Here is a 13,667-nt window from a genome sequence, read left to right as displayed (position 1 = left end):
GCTCAGAGCCTATTATGACACGCGCAGCCAGCGTTCCATTGCCACATTCCATCTACTGCAGGCAGGATACCTGGCTGGCTGAATGTCGCTGAGAAGCTCACAGAGACTGCCATAAGCAACAGTTTAACAGAATGCCACAGACTAATCAACCAAACTTTTTGGGTTGGGTTCTCTTTTATAGTCTGCAGGCATTAAATGAAAGAAGTCAGTGTTCCAGCAGAAGGAGACAACGTTTCAGAAAAGGCATTGTAGCAAACCAAAAAAGAAATTTTAAGCGCAGCAGAGTAACCAGCGCACATACCTGTTAGCTCAGGTGAGTTTAAAAGACTGCTGTTGATAACAAGGGCATTTGCTAAATAGATGGTGTGTGTGCAACAATATACTGAAAGGTCAATTATATTGTGCAGCTTATCTCACCACCTGTAGTTATTTAGGTGAAAGCTCCAAAATGCTTGCCTAATATGTCTGTTTATCCAAAAGGAAGTAAAAAGGGAGAGCTAGAAAGATAGCATTGCATCACATTACATGGCAATGCAATGCACAGTTGCTGAAGTTGAACCAAAATGAGCTTGTAATCTGGCTTCTGCAACTTTGAACATGAAAAATCCAATGAGGAGAAGAAAAGCAAAGCCAAAGAGTCCATCCCAAAATCCGACAAACAAGCAAAATGAACAAAAAACATTGAATTCAATTCTTTCTGATTTTAGAAACTGCATTAAAGAAGGGGTGCACCGGTCCTGGAGATACTGCAATACCAGGTCAATGCGTGGAGTGGACAGAGCAAGCTCTTTTTCCATCTCCCTGTTCTAAAAATCCATTTAATATATGGTCCCCAGATAGGGGACGTATCAGATATTAAACTGATAAGAACAGATTTTTTGATTGAAGCTGCATCCAAGGCACTGAAAATGTGACCGAAGTCACACCAAAACAGCGCACGAGGCGAGGATTCATGTGGACCCTTCCCGGAGGAGAGGGTCCCCAATAAACCATCCCCATCCCTCCGAGCCAGAAGGCCACAGCGAGGGTCAGGGATCTCCGATGCTCTCCCTAGCCGAAGCCGGAGAAGAGCCGTTTTCGTACTCCCAGCTTCCATCTAGGCTGCCACCCTAGTGGAGCTGGAGTCTGTGTTGGTTTCTCAGCCCAAAGCTGACCGGACCTCCGACCGGGTTTATAAAAATTCCCCTTCCTAGCCCGGAGGCCAGGAATAGGGGGGGTTGCTCAGAAAGTATGATTGGCAAAGGTGCGGCATGCTACGAAGCCAAGTCTTTCTGGGGTTCCCAGTCCCAGTAAGCTTGGACTCTCACCAGGGCGCCTACTCCTGGGGCACATTGCTCCAAAGCCCTCACACTTACCCAGCCTAGTGACTTCGATCCTGGAGGGCCATGTTTTCCATCAGATAACTCTATGAGCCACCTGGCGTACTAACAAGTGCACCAAACCAGTGTGTAATATGCATCAATTTACTAGGGCAGCCCAAGGACAAAACTGCCTTTTCAAAAGATACTACACTTGATCTTAGCCAAAAGGCCGAGAAGCGATAACCAGAATTGGTTTCAAACTACGGAGCCACCCAAGGATCCTGAAAAGTCCATTTGTGGAGATGAGCTCCTGGACTCCCGTTAAGAAGACATGTTGTCAACCTCTAGATCCCTTACATGCCTGCACTTTTCGGCTTGCTGCTGCTGCAATCCACGCGTTTTAGATCTGCATAACTCCACCTCTTTAAACACAGCACCTTCACCCCCTGCTGTTCCCACCCGCCTCAACACCGTTGGAAGGGAGGAGAACCAATTAAGGCGGGGGGTGGGGTGGAACGAGCAGCTGTCTACCCTTAGCAGGAGGGCTCCTGATTACATACCTCTCCTGCTGCTGCTGCTGCTGGCTGTCCAGCAGCAGACTGAAGGTGGCTGCTGCTGTGCACAGGTATATAAAGGCTCAGAGCCTATTATGACACGCGCAGCCAGCGTTCCATTGCCACATTCCATCTACTGCAGGCAGGATACCTGGCTGGCTGAATGTCGCTGAGAAGCTCACAGAGACCGCCATAAGCAACAGTTTAACAGAATGCCACAGACTAATCAACCAAACTTTTTGGGTTGGGTTCTCTTTTATAGTCTGCAGGCATTAAATGAAAGAAGTCAGTGTTCCAGCAGAAGGAGACAACGTTTCAGAAAAGGCATTGTAGCAAACCAAAAAAGAAATTTTAAGCGCAGCAGAGTAACCAGCGCACATACCTGTTAGCTCAGGTGAGTTTAAAAGGCTGCTGTTGATAACAAGGGCATTTGCTAAATAGATGGTGTGTGTGCAACAATATACTGAAAGGTCAATTATATTGTGCAGCTTATCTCACCACCTGTAGTTATTTAGGTGAAAGCTCCAAAATGCTTGCCTAATATGTCTGTTTATCCAAAAGGAAGTAAAAAGGGAGAGCTAGAAAGATAGCATTGCATCACATTACATGGCAATGCAATGCACAGTTGCTGAAGTTGAACCAAAATGAGCTTGTAATCTGGCTTCTGCAACTTTGAACATGAAAAATCCAATGAGGAGAAGAAAAGCAAAGCCAAAGAGTCCATCCCAAAATCCGACAAACAAGCAAAATGAACAAAAAACATTGAATTCAATTCTTTCTGATTTTAGAAACTGCATTAAAGAAGGGGTGCACCGGTCCTGGAGATACTGCAATACCAGGTCAATGCGTGGAGTGGACAGAGCAAGCTCTTTTTCCTCTCCCTGTTCTAAAAATCCATTTAATATATGGTCCCCAGATAGGGGACGTATCAGATATTAAACTGATAAGAACAGATACTACACTTGATCTTAGCCAAAAGGCCGAGAAGCGATAACCAGAATTGGTTTCAAACTACGGAGCCACCCAAGGATCCTGAAAAGTCCATTTGTGGAGATGAGCTCCTGGACTCCCGTTAAGAAGACATGTTGTCAACCTCTAGATCCCTTACATGCCTGCACTTTTCGGCTTGCTGCTGCTGCAATCCACGCGTTTTAGATCTGCATAACTCCACCTCTTTAAACACAGCACCTTCACCCCCTGCTGTTCCCACCCGCCTCAACACCGTTGGAAGGGAGGAGAACCAATTAAGGCGGGGGGTGGGGTGGAACGAGCAGCTGTCTACCCTTAGCAGGAGGGCTCCTGATTACATACCTCTCCTGCTGCTGCTGCTGCTGGCTGTCCAGCAGCAGACTGAAGGTGGCTGCTGCTGTGCACAGGTATATAAAGGCTCAGAGCCTATTATGACACGCGCAGCCAGCGTTCCATTGCCACATTCCATCTACTGCAGGCAGGATACCTGGCTGGCTGAATGTCGCTGAGAAGCTCACAGAGACCGCCATAAGCAACAGTTTAACAGAATGCCACAGACTAATCAACCAAACTTTTTGGGTTGGGTTCTCTTTTATAGTCTGCAGGCATTAAATGAAAGAAGTCAGTGTTCCAGCAGAAGGAGACAACGTTTCAGAAAAGGCATTGTAGCAAACCAAAAAAGAAATTTTAAGCGCAGCAGAGTAACCAGCGCACATACCTGTTAGCTCAGGTGAGGTTAAAAGGCTGCTGTTGATAACAAGGGCATTTGCTAAATAGATGGTGTGTGTGCAACAATATACTGAAAGGTCAATTATATTGTACAGCTTATCTCACCACCTGTAGTTATTTAGGTGAAAGCTCCAAAATGCTTGCCTAATATGTCTGTTTATCCAAAAGGAAGTAAAAAGGGAGAGCTAGAAAGATAGCATTGCATCACATTACATGGCAATGCAATGCACAGTTGCTGAAGTTGAACCAAAATGAGCTTGTAATCTGGCTTCTGCAACTTTGAACATGAAAAATCCAATGAGGAGAAGAAAAGCAAAGCCAAAGAGTCCATCCCAAAATCCGACAAACAAGCAAAATGAACAAAAAACATTGAATTCAATTCTTTCTGATTTTAGAAACTGCATTAAAGAAGGGGTGCACCGGTCCTGGAGATACTGCAATACCAGGTCAATGCGTGGAGTGGACAGAGCAAGCTCTTTTTCCTCTCCCTGTTCTAAAAATCCATTTAATATATGGTCCCCAGATAGGGGACGTATCAGATATTAAACTGATAAGAACAGATACTACACTTGATCTTAGCCAAAAGGCCGAGAAGCGATAACCAGAATTGGTTTCAAACTACGGAGCCACCCAAGGATCCTGAAAAGTCCATTTGTGGAGATGAGCTCCTGGACTCCCGTTAAGAAGACATGTTGTCAACCTCTAGATCCCTTACATGCCTGCACTTTTCGGCTTGCTGCTGCTGCAATCCACGCGTTTTAGATCTGCATAACTCCACCTCTTTAAACACAGCACCTTCACCCCCTGCTGTTCCCACCCGCCTCAACACCGTTGGAAGGGAGGAGAACCAATTAAGGCGGGGGGTGGGGTGGAACGAGCAGCTGTCTACCCTTAGCAGGAGGGCTCCTGATTACATACCTCTCCTGCTGCTGCTGCTGCTGGCTGTCCAGCAGCAGACTGAAGGTGGCTGCTGCTGTGCACAGGTATATAAAGGCTCAGAGCCTATTATGACACGCGCAGCCAGCGTTCCATTGCCACATTCCATCTACTGCAGGCAGGATACCTGGCTGGCTGAATGTCGCTGAGAAGCTCACAGAGACCGCCATAAGCAACAGTTTAACAGAATGCCACAGACTAATCAACCAAACTTTTTGGGTTGGGTTCTCTTTTATAGTCTGCAGGCATTAAATGAAAGAAGTCAGTGTTCCAGCAGAAGGAGACAACGTTTCAGAAAAGGCATTGTAGCAAACCAAAAAAGAAATTTTAAGCGCAGCAGAGTAACCAGCGCACATACCTGTTAGCTCAGGTGAGGTTAAAAGGCTGCTGTTGATAACAAGGGCATTTGCTAAATAGATGGTGTGTGTGCAACAATATACTGAAAGGTCAATTATATTGTACAGCTTATCTCACCACCTGTAGTTATTTAGGTGAAAGCTCCAAAATGCTTGCCTAATATGTCTGTTTATCCAAAAGGAAGTAAAAAGGGAGAGCTAGAAAGATAGCATTGCATCACATTACATGGCAATGCAATGCACAGTTGCTGAAGTTGAACCAAAATGAGCTTGTAATCTGGCTTCTGCAACTTTGAACATGAAAAATCCAATGAGGAGAAGAAAAGCAAAGCCAAAGAGTCCATCCCAAAATCCGACAAACAAGCAAAATGAACAAAAAACATTGAATTCAATTCTTTCTGATTTTAGAAACTGCATTAAAGAAGGGTGCACCGGTCCTGGAGATACTGCAATACCAGGTCAATGCGTGGAGTGGACAGAGCAAGCTCTTTTTCCATCTCCCTGTTCTAAAAATCCATTTAATATATGGTCCCCAGATAGGGGACGTATCAGATATTAAACTGATAAGAACAGATACTACACTTGATCTTAGCCAAAAGGCCGAGAAGCGATAACCAGAATTGGTTTCAAACTACGGAGCCACCCAAGGATCCTGAAAAGTCCATTTGTGGAGATGAGCTCCTGGACTCCCGTTAAGAAGACATGTTGTCAACCTCTAGATCCCTTACATGCCTGCACTTTTCGGCTTGCTGCTGCTGCAATCCACGCGTTTTAGATCTGCATAACTCCACCTCTTTAAACACAGCACCTTCACCCCCTGCTGTTCCCACCCGCCTCAACACCGTTGGAAGGGAGGAGAACCAATTAAGGCGGGGGGTGGGGTGGAACGAGCAGCTGTCTACCCTTAGCAGGAGGGCTCCTGATTACATACCTCTCCTGCTGCTGCTGCTGCTGGCTGTCCAGCAGCAGACTGAAGGTGGCTGCTGCTGTGCACAGGTATATAAAGGCTCAGAGCCTATTATGACACGCGCAGCCAGCGTTCCATTGCCACATTCCATCTACTGCAGGCAGGATACCTGGCTGGCTGAATGTCGCTGAGAAGCTCACAGAGACCGCCATAAGCAACAGTTTAACAGAATGCCACAGACTAATCAACCAAACTTTTTGGGTTGGGTTCTCTTTTATAGTCTGCAGGCATTAAATGAAAGAAGTCAGTGTTCCAGCAGAAGGAGACAACGTTTCAGAAAAGGCATTGTAGCAAACCAAAAAAGAAATTTTAAGCGCAGCAGAGTAACCAGCGCACATACCTGTTAGCTCAGGTGAGGTTAAAAGGCTGCTGTTGATAACAAGGGCATTTGCTAAATAGATGGTGTGTGTGCAACAATATACTGAAAGGTCAATTATATTGTGCAGCTTATCTCACCACCTGTAGTTATTTAGGTGAAAGCTCCAAAATGCTTGCCTAATATGTCTGTTTATCCAAAAGGAAGTAAAAAGGGAGAGCTAGAAAGATAGCATTGCATCACATTACATGGCAATGCAATGCACAGTTGCTGAAGTTGAACCAAAATGAGCTTGTAATCTGGCTTCTGCAACTTTGAACATGAAAAATCCAATGAGGAGAAGAAAAGCAAAGCCAAAGAGTCCATCCCAAAATCCGACAAACAAGCAAAATGAACAAAAAACATTGAATTCAATTCTTTCTGATTTTAGAAACTGCATTAAAGAAGGGGTGCACCGGTCCTGGAGATACTGCAATACCAGGTCAATGCGTGGAGTGGACAGAGCAAGCTCTTTTTCCATCTCCCTGTTCTAAAAATCCATTTAATATATGGTCCCCAGATAGGGGACGTATCAGATATTAAACTGATAAGAACAGATTTTTTATCGAAAGCCCGAATTCGTGTACAAAACCCGAGTGCGCTTAAAAAAGTGACAAGTGCCACAAAAAAAGTGCACTAGGATGCTGGTCTTCTTGAAACCCTCTCCAAAAGGAGAAGGGTCCCCCAAACCATTCCCCGTCCCTCCGAGCCAAAAGGCCACAGCGAGGAACAGGGACAAAAAGCCACCTCCAGCCGAAGCCAGAGGCGACCCAATCTTACCCCCAGCACCTGCCCGAGTTCTCACCCGAGCAAGGCACTGGGAGCCAAAGACTGTGCTCCCCTCCCGGAAGAGGGGAGCCAACAACGCTCTCCTCCCAAAAGAGGAGAGCCAGGGGGGTTCAGGGGGGAGCGGAACCTGATGGCCACACACTCCCCCCCTAGACCTGCCAAGAGAGGAACCCGTAAGGGAACCGCATCCCGACAAAATCCTAGTAGGACGTGACACACGTGAATAAGTGGACACACAGTGACAAAGAAATTAAATAAATAGTGAAGGTTTCACAGTATAATACTGCCCGGACCTTCGACCGGGAATTGAAAAATTCCCCATCCTAAGGCCAGAAGGCCCGGAATAAAGGTGTGTGCGAAGAAAGAAAATTTGAAGTGCTTGTGCAAATGTGCCATAAACTCAAGTGGGGTTCCCAATCCCCGTGAGTTAAGGCACCCCAGGGTCACCACTCCTGGGGCACTTCACACTTCGGGCTTTCGATCTTCCCCGGCCCAATGGCGTCGATCCTGGGGGGCCATGCTTTCCACCAGATGACTATATTAGCCACCTGGCGTACTAACAAGCGCCTAAACCCCAGTGTGCATAATGTATCAATCTACTAGGGCGGCCAACATCCAAAACCGCCTTTTCGAAAGATACTACACTTGATCTTAGCCAAAAGGCCGAGAAGCGATAACCAGAATTGGTTTCAAACTACGGAGCCACCCAAGGATCCTGAAAAGTCCATTTGTGGAGATGAGCTCCTGGACTCCCGTTAAGAAGACATGTTGTCAACCTCTAGATCCCTTACATGCCTGCACTTTTCGGCTTGCTGCTGCTGCAATCCACGCGTTTTAGATCTGCATAACTCCACCTCTTTAAACACAGCACCTTCACCCCCTGCTGTTCCCACCCGCCTCAACACCGTTGGAAGGGAGGAGAACCAATTAAGGCGGGGGGTGGGGTGGAACGAGCAGCTGTCTACCCTTAGCAGGAGGGCTCCTGATTACATACCTCTCCTGCTGCTGCTGCTGCTGGCTGTCCAGCAGCAGACTGAAGGTGGCTGCTGCTGTGCACAGGTATATAAAGGCTCAGAGCCTATTATGACACGCGCAGCCAGCGTTCCATTGCCACATTCCATCTACTGCAGGCAGGATACCTGGCTGGCTGAATGTCGCTGAGAAGCTCACAGAGACCGCCATAAGCAACAGTTTAACAGAATGCCACAGACTAATCAACCAAACTTTTTGGGTTGGGTTCTCTTTTATAGTCTGCAGGCATTAAATGAAAGAAGTCAGTGTTCCAGCAGAAGGAGACAACGTTTCAGAAAAGGCATTGTAGCAAACCAAAAAAGAAATTTTAAGCGCAGCAGAGTAACCAGCGCACATACCTGTTAGCTCAGGTGAGTTTAAAAGGCTGCTGTTGATAACAAGGGCATTTGCTAAATAGATGGTGTGTGTGCAACAATATACTGAAAGGTCAATTATATTGTGCAGCTTATCTCACCACCTGTAGTTATTTAGGTGAAAGCTCCAAAATGCTTGCCTAATATGTCTGTTTATCCAAAAGGAAGTAAAAAGGGAGAGCTAGAAAGATAGCATTGCATCACATTACATGGCAATGCAATGCACAGTTGCTGAAGTTGAACCAAAATGAGCTTGTAATCTGGCTTCTGCAACTTTGAACATGAAAAATCCAATGAGGAGAAGAAAAGCAAAGCCAAAGAGTCCATCCCAAAATCCGACAAACAAGCAAAATGAACAAAAAACATTGAATTCAATTATTTCTGATTTTAGAAACTGCATTAAAGAAGGGGTGCATCGGTCCTGGAGATACTGCAATACCAGGTCAATGCGTGGAGTGGACAGAGCAAGCTCTTTTTCCATCTCCCTGTTCTAAAAATCCATTTAATATATGGTCCCCAGATAGGGGACGTATCAGATATTAAATTGATAAGAACAGATACTACACTTGATCTTAGCCAAAAGGCCGAGAAGCGATAACCAGAATTGGTTTCAAACTACGGAGCCACCCAAGGATCCTGAAAAGTCCATTTGTGGAGATGAGCTCCTGGACTCCCGTTAAGAAGACATGTTGTCAACCTCTAGATCCCTTACATGCCTGCACTTTTCGGCTTGCTGCTGCTGCAATCCACGCGTTTTAGATCTGCATAACTCCACCTCTTTAAACACAGCACCTTCACCCCCTGCTGTTCCCACCCGCCTCAACACCGTTGGAAGGGAGCAGAACCAATTAAGGCGGGGGGTGGGGTGGAACGAGCAGCTGTCTACCCTTAGCAGGAGGGCTCCTGATTACATACCTCTCCTGCTGCTGCTGCTGCTGGCTGTCCAGCAGCAGACTGAAGGTGGCTGCTGCTGTGCACAGGTATATAAAGGCTCAGAGCCTATTATGACACGCGCAGCCAGCGTTCCATTGCCACATTCCATCTACTGCAGGCAGGATACCTGGCTGGCTGAATGTCGCTGAGAAGCTCACAGAGACCGCCATAAGCAACAGTTTAACAGAATGCCACAGACTAATCAACCAAACTTTTTGGGTTGGGTTCTCTTTTATAGTCTGCAGGCATTAAATGAAAGAAGTCAGTGTTCCAGCAGAAGGAGACAACGTTTCAGAAAAGGCATTGTAGCAAACCAAAAAAGAAATTTTAAGCGCAGCAGAGTAACCAGCGCACATACCTGTTAGCTCAGGTGAGTTTAAAAGGCTGCTGTTGATAACAAGGGCATTTGCTAAATAGATGGTGTGTGTGCAACAATATACTGAAAGGTCAATTATATTGTGCAGCTTATCTCACCACCTGTAGTTATTTAGGTGAAAGCTCCAAAATGCTTGCCTAATATGTCTGTTTATCCAAAAGGAAGTAAAAAGGGAGAGCTAGAAAGATAGCATTGCATCACATTACATGGCAATGCAATGCACAGTTGCTGAAGTTGAACCAAAATGAGCTTGTAATCTGGCTTCTGCAACTTTGAACATGAAAAATCCAATGAGGAGAAGAAAAGCAAAGCCAAAGAGTCCATCCCAAAATCCGACAAACAAGCAAAATGAACAAAAAACATTGAATTCAATTCTTTCTGATTTTAGAAACTGCATTAAAGAAGGGGTGCACCGGTCCTGGAGATACTGCAATACCAGGTCAATGCGTGGAGTGGACAGAGCAAGCTCTTTTTCCATCTCCCTGTTCTAAAAATCCATTTAATATATGGTCCCCAGATAGGGGACGTATCAGATATTAAACTGATAAGAACAGATTTTTTTTTTTTTCTTTTTTCTCCTCAGACGAGGAAATTCCACAGTCTATGGAAACCAGACAAAGGAAAATTCCATCAAAACAGCTGCGTCAAATCCAATACGCAATTTGCTGTCCCCATCATCATCGGAAATATTTATTTCATATTTCAAAACAACAATAACAAAAATCAAGAGGTACTAACAATATATCTCCACTTTTTAACTTTCCATATTCCCTCCGCATCCACTTCCCCTCTCCTCTTTTTGTCCCATAGGAAACACACATACATCTTCCCCAAAATCACCTTCACACTATCCTTTACAGCAATTTCCTTCCTTTTAAACACATACACATTCCTCACATCCCATAACACTTCCTTTATACATGCAAGCATCAACCACAAGACTCTTTCCTTCGTCCCATCACATATTCCCAAACCAAACATAAACAACTCAAAAGACAACAAATTCACACCACACAATTCTTTACACAAAGGCCCCATTCTCCCAATCACATCTCTAGCATACTGGCAATTCCAAAAAACATGCAACACACTTTCCCTTCCACCACAGCCATTTCTTGGACACATTTCACTCCTCACCAAACCTCTATTCCTCTGAAATTCTCTCACAGGTAATACTCCATGTAAAGACTGCCACACAACTTCACTCTGTTTGTTGGTCATACCACTCATCCGCACTTTCTTCCAAACCTTCTGCACATCACCACCCCTAACCATATTTATTCCACATTCTACCTCTCTACATTCAATCATCCTATACACAGCCTTCTTATTCTCCAGCAATCTCACATCTGCATCACACAGTTCATACCTCACCAAAAACTTATAAACCCACACATACCATACAGGCACCTCAAAAGCAATCGGACATCGCAAATCCCTTTCTTGCCACTTTAAACGAAACAAATACGCTCCAAATAAATACCTACACATAGATGAAAACTTTCCATCCGCCCTAATCACTTTCAAAACAAACACAACGATATTCACACCAAAAAACACGTCCAAATTCGGAAAACCCAAACCACCTTTTTCCACTCTTTTAACCAAAATTTCTCTCCTAGCTCTCTCCATTTTCGAGTTCCACAAAAAAACAAATAAAATTCTATTCAAGCTTCTCATACACATATATCCTGGTGGAAATACTACCGCAATATATAAAAATATTGGCAACACCACACTCTTAACAATTAAAATCTTCCCAAAAAAGGATAAACTCCTCAATTTCCAAAAATTCAACTTCTGCTCAACTTTTCCTTTCGCATCATCCCAACTTTCTTTCCCATCCAAACTCTCTGAAAACTTCACACCCAAAACTTTAATAGGTCCATTCACTACATTCACACCTACATCCCTACTTAAACTTCCGCCTCCAAAACCCTTACACTCACTCTTTTCCCAATTCACTTTAAACGCAGATGCACCACAAAAAATAGACACTAACAACTTCACCCGCCTCACCGAACATTCAGAATCACATAATACACACACGTCATCCATATAACCACTCACCTTCCATTCTTTTCCTCCACCTCCCGGCACTTGCACACCACGAATTACCTTATCTTTCCTCAGCATACACAACAATGGCTCAATTGCACAAATAAATGCTACAGGGGACAAAGGACACCCCTGTCGCACACCCGAAAACACATTCACTTTCCTACCCACATACCCATTCATTAAAACACAGCTATAAACACCCGCATACAAACTTCTCACTCGCCCAACAAAATCAGCCGGAAAACCCATTTTTAACAACACTCTGAACAAAAAACCATGCGACAACCTATCATAAGCCTTTTCAAAATCCAAACTTAACAAAAATACACTCTTCTTACGACCCATGCAATCCCATAGACAATCTCTTAACATACACACACACTCATGAATCCGCCTCCCAGGTACCGCACAACACTGCTCATCCCCAATCACACTCTCTATCACATCACGCATCCTATTAGCCATAAGTTTTGCATAGATTTTATAATCACAATTAAGTAACGTTATTGGCCTCCAATTCCTCAGACTTTTCAAATCCCCTTTCTTAGGAATTAACACAACCAAACCTGCACGCATACTCTCAGTCACCTCCATGTTTCCCCACATATACTTACATACATCCACAAAGTCCTTACCAATCACACCCCACATCACACGATAAAATTCTACTGGGAGGCCATCCTCCCCCGGCGTCTTATTCAAAGCCATACTACACATAACCTTCCATACCTCATCACCAGTCACCTCACCCATCACTCTCTCTCTTTCTGCTTCACTCAACTTACTCTCTAACACACTCAAAACATCATTCTCCAAACATTCATCCCTCTGTTTCACTGCATACAGATCCTCATAAAACTTAGCCACCTCTTCACACATATCCTCTCCACTCACCTCACTTCCATCTGCTCCATACACCACGCTCATACTCTGTTTCTTTCCAAAAACTTTTTTAAAGAAAAACCGAGAACATTTCTCATCCTGCTCCATCTTATCAATCTTTGCCCTAAACACTATGCTTCTCCCTCTCTCCAACAAAAACTCACTAATCTCCTTTTTTACCTCTAAAATATCCTCCTCCACCTCAACTCCTCCTTCCCTTAACTTATACAAAACGCTCAACCGCGCGTTCAGTTTAACAAAACTCTCTCTTTTAATTGCTGCATACTTGTATCCTAAATTTTTAAAGAACATTTTTGTTTGTTTCTTCACCCAGTCCCACCACTCACAAACATTCCCAAACTCATTTTTATGCTTACACCATTCTTCATACCGCCTTTCATACTCCTTTCTCACATCTTCATTCTCTAACAGTTTAACATTTAACTTCCACAATCCTCTCCCAAACACTCCATCAACTTTTATATCCAACTCACAAACATACACACATGATCTGAAAAAAGAACGTTTTCCTGCCTATAATTAACAGAAACCATATTTTTAGAAATAAAACAATAATCCAATCTGGATTGTACCCTACCACTCTCAGAAAAGAAAGTGTTCAACAAAGGATTCATGTTACACACGCGCTGCATATCACACAACCCAAAATCATTCACTAACTCCAATAATGCTTTCCCAGACACATCCACATTCACTCTCCCCACATCACAGTTCATATCACCCACAATTACCACAGGTATTCTTCCTGGAACAAAAAGCTTAATTTTTTCAAATAAATTTTTGAGCTCATTTTTTTCAACTGGCGCATAAACATTAATAACACAAAACTTTACATTCTTGTATACAAAATTAGCAAGGATACATCTCCCCACCTCAATAACCAAATAATCACTCAAAACAACCTCCCTTCCTTTAACCAAAATACCCACACCATCATTCTTATTACATGCACTCCCCGACCACACAGACGCTCCATAAGACCATTCATCCCCTTTCACACCATCCACTACCCCACATTCTTGTAAACAAAAAATAGATGCATTTTGCATAGCT

At 44.2% G+C, this 13,667-nt stretch overlaps 6 non-coding genes and 3 pseudogenes across 6 annotated transcripts; all 9 read right to left on the bottom strand.

Annotated features, from left to right (window-relative positions):
- Positions 1–721: 721 nt before the first annotated feature.
- Positions 722–903, bottom strand: LOC141150202 (U2 spliceosomal RNA). Its single transcript, XR_012246467.1, has one exon. It is a non-coding gene; the product is annotated as a U2 spliceosomal RNA (small nuclear RNA).
- A 523-nt stretch (positions 904–1,426) lies between these two features.
- LOC141151116 (U2 spliceosomal RNA) lies at positions 1,427–1,542 on the bottom strand (annotated as a pseudogene).
- A 1,115-nt stretch (positions 1,543–2,657) lies between these two features.
- Positions 2,658–2,847, bottom strand: LOC141149546 (U2 spliceosomal RNA). Its single transcript, XR_012245838.1, has one exon. It is a non-coding gene; the product is annotated as a U2 spliceosomal RNA (small nuclear RNA).
- A 1,115-nt stretch (positions 2,848–3,962) lies between these two features.
- LOC141149545 (U2 spliceosomal RNA) lies at positions 3,963–4,152 on the bottom strand. The gene has a single exon (XR_012245837.1). It is a non-coding gene; the product is annotated as a U2 spliceosomal RNA (small nuclear RNA).
- A 1,114-nt stretch (positions 4,153–5,266) lies between these two features.
- Positions 5,267–5,457, bottom strand: LOC141149423 (U2 spliceosomal RNA). Its single transcript, XR_012245721.1, has one exon. It is a non-coding gene; the product is annotated as a U2 spliceosomal RNA (small nuclear RNA).
- A 1,115-nt stretch (positions 5,458–6,572) lies between these two features.
- LOC141150340 (U2 spliceosomal RNA) lies at positions 6,573–6,750 on the bottom strand (annotated as a pseudogene).
- A 789-nt stretch (positions 6,751–7,539) lies between these two features.
- LOC141151266 (U2 spliceosomal RNA) lies at positions 7,540–7,631 on the bottom strand (annotated as a pseudogene).
- Positions 7,632–8,746: 1,115 nt separating this feature from the next.
- LOC141150005 (U2 spliceosomal RNA) lies at positions 8,747–8,937 on the bottom strand. Its single transcript, XR_012246279.1, has one exon. It is a non-coding gene; the product is annotated as a U2 spliceosomal RNA (small nuclear RNA).
- Positions 8,938–10,052: 1,115 nt separating this feature from the next.
- LOC141150497 (U2 spliceosomal RNA) lies at positions 10,053–10,243 on the bottom strand. The gene has a single exon (XR_012246686.1). It is a non-coding gene; the product is annotated as a U2 spliceosomal RNA (small nuclear RNA).
- Between the last annotated feature and the right edge of the window lie 3,424 nt (positions 10,244–13,667).

This window comes from Phyllobates terribilis, unplaced genomic scaffold, assembly GCF_046119375.1.
Source record: "Phyllobates terribilis strain yellow unplaced genomic scaffold, ASM4611937v1 Scaffold_5__5_contigs__length_657084704, whole genome shotgun sequence".
Taxonomy (NCBI): domain Eukaryota; kingdom Metazoa; phylum Chordata; class Amphibia; order Anura; family Dendrobatidae; genus Phyllobates; species Phyllobates terribilis.
The sequence above is the reverse complement of the archived record's forward strand: the minus strand, read 5'-3'. Positions and strand labels throughout refer to the sequence as shown.